This window comes from Copadichromis virginalis, linkage group LG9 (assembly GCF_057382275.1).
Source record: "Copadichromis virginalis isolate Kocher_CV1m ecotype Utaka linkage group LG9, C_Virginalis_male_GT1.1, whole genome shotgun sequence".
Lineage (NCBI taxonomy): Eukaryota > Metazoa > Chordata > Actinopteri > Cichliformes > Cichlidae > Copadichromis > Copadichromis virginalis.
Window position 1 is genome coordinate 79,802 of NC_140626.1, and position 3,162 is coordinate 82,963.

A 3,162-nucleotide genomic window follows, 5' to 3' on the forward strand; every position below is an offset into this window, starting at 1 on the left:
ACGGATTGTTTTTCTGGAAACTATTGAACTCCCATTATCCTGCTGATCAGGAGTCAGGTCTAAAGAGACTACTCATTTTATTTTATTTTGTTGTTATTTTCAAAAGAGCGCTCTTCTCTGTCGATCTTTGGTATAATTTTCTTGTTGTTTACATTGGTATGGCACAGCCATTGAATGGCTATCAGCCACATAGCTCCCTCTTGTGACAATGAGCCGAATCCCAGTACTGTTGAAGCCAAGCGAAAAGAGCTAAGGGCAAAACAAAAAGCTTGGGAAGACCAATGTGACTCTGATTTAAACTAATTCCTGTTTCAGTTGAGGGACAAACTGGAACTAGAAGCGACACAAGTCCCACTAAAAAAAAAAACCCCAACAAGACAGTCTTGTGCACAAACAAGTAAGTGTCATTCCAGCTTTCCAAAGGGCTTAATTGGCAAGAAGTGCACAGGTAATGTCAACATAGCTGGAGTGAGTTGCAATTCTTTGTTAGACTCTGGGTCGCAAGTAACGACTATATCACACTCATTTTACCAGAGACATTTGTCTGATCTTCCGATCCAGCCGATTATGGCGTTATTTTGTGCCACTATTCTGAGTGCACGTGAAAAAAAATCTGCAGGTGCAAGTGTTGCATTTTGAGGAGAAATTTAATTTGAGCGAAGAAAAGCTAAATTTGAGTGAAGAAAATTCATTGCTGCGTGCAAAAAAATGTATTTCAATGTTTGCTATTATTCATACACACACACACACACACACACACACACACAACAGCAGTCCCTCTCGCTCAGTTTTTGCATTTGTTGTTTGCGCAATGTGTTACTTGCGCTCTCAACATTTATGCCACTCAACTCTTTCTGTACACCGTTATATTTGTGCCACAAAACCAGCCAATCACAGACTTGGATGCAAAAAAAATCTGATTGGCTGTTTTAGTCTCCAATCAGCTCGAAATGACGAAATAACCAATATCCAAGAATCCATTTCGTCCAAAACTCAAACGAGGCAGTGGCGGAGGAACACAGAGTGGCAGAGTTTGAAATATTACTCTTTCTTGGTCACAAGTAGGGTTGCCAACCGTCCCTTAAAAAACGGAATCGTCCCGTATTTCGAAACAAAAGTACACGTCCCGTATTGAGCTAATAAGGTACGCACTTTGTCCCGTAATACAGTGAGAATCAAAAGTAGTCTATAAATGTTTATGGAATTAACGCTTTGTTTGAAAACATAATTCCCAGCCCCTCTCCTGCTTTGTGACCAATGAGCTGACAGCACACTTATGACAATTCGAGTATGACAATTCAGATTACCGCTCATCTCATTGGTCGAGGAAAGGTCGCTTACAGAGAAAATACCGGAAGACAACAGATGACCACAACAAGAAGCATGGCCAACAGGGAAACAAACGCCGACACTGCGGTGCAAGTCTCGGATGACAGTACACCTAAAGCTGGGCAGACACTGTGCGATTTTTTCAGTCACGTTACTCAGCTCCTGCTCAAACTGCACGATTGACTCGCAGGGGTTAGAAGTTGGTAGGCCACGATGCAGGTCTCACACTATACCGCCCGATGCTCTGATGCGACCTGAGTGCGCACACTGTGCCTCCATAAAATGAAGGTTATAACAGAAAATCTGTCGCTCTCTCTCTCTGTCTTTCACTCACACAGACACACCACCACCATCAACTTTGCTAAATTGCTAATGAAAAACATTGATCAGGCAGCTGTGATTGAGCAGCAATGTAAATCCAACTATTTTCACGGTTGTTGTGGTCGTGATAATTTTGTGATGCCACATCGAAAAGGCTCGGATGAGCTTTCCAAAGCTCTACAAAAGTTGTGCCTCCATCACTTGTGTCCAGATCACACGCTCCACAGCCGTGCTGCTCCGTCTTTTTCACCGACGTTTACGTGTTTGCGCGTGAGCAGTGTGAGCGGCTGTGGTGACACCCTCACAAGCGATTGATGATCGTGAGGTGTTAATCGCTTCTCGTTACTCCACGTATACTACACAATGCACGATGAAGGCCAAAATCGGGCCAATCACCAAATCGGTCGCACGACTCACAAATCGGCTCAAAATGGGCCAAAAATCGCACAGTGTAAGCCCAGCATTAGAGCAGCAATGTTTGTTTCCCTCAGAGAAAGAAAAAAAGGCTGCAAAAGTACAGGGAGGAATGGGAAAAGGAAAACACCTGGCTGGAAAAAGTTAATATGGGCATGTGCGGTGAATATCAGCGCTATGTGGCCAGAAGTGTGATAAAAGTAATACATAGATGAATAATGATGATGAGTTATGATGCGTAATCATGGGAACAAGTGGGTTTACAAACAGGAGCAGCTGATTAGCATTAGAAAAGCTGAAATAATACCTCAGCTGAAGCCAATTGTACTAAATGCACTATATGTGCACTGTTACAAGAATATTTTTCGTTCTATTGCTTTCTATTAATTTATATAATTTTAAGTTAAGCAGGACAGAGTTCTTTTAAAGAAAGATTTACTTATATTCTCAAAAGCTAAGCATGACAGGCTTCTGTTTAAGAAAGAGACCTGTGTTACTGTGTTAATGTTGTCATTTTGAGCTAAAAATAAATGGCTAAATGATCATTTGTTTCCCATATGGTCATATCACAAAGAATATGCATCTGCTTAAATCAAATTCAAGTCAAATGGTTAAAAAATAATTTCACACACAAAAAAGAGCTACCACACTGGGAAGAGTGAAGACAACTGGGTTGCCCGGCCCTGGCCACGAGGTGTCCCTTATTTATTTTTCAGGGAGTTGGCAACCCTAGTCACAAGATAAACTTCTAAGATATTTTCATGCAAGAATGGTGCTGTGTAAACTTCAAATATCTCCTCGATTTATCAAGGCATCACATATTTGCATAAGTGCTCTAACGTTTTCGGAGATGCCTGCAAGTTAATAAGTCGACATACCAAGTTGAGGAGGGTCTTGTTCACAAGTGAGGCAAGAGGAGAACAAGAAATTGAGAGATGGATTGGGACCACAGCTGCAGTGATGCAGCTGCTGTACCAGTTTGGAGTGGTGGACATTCAACGGGGCCTCAAAGGGGAGAGAGGTGTGTGATTAGGCTGGTAGCCTCAATGACAAACACATTTCTAGCGTTAACTGAACTTCCAAAACAGAGCTACCTAG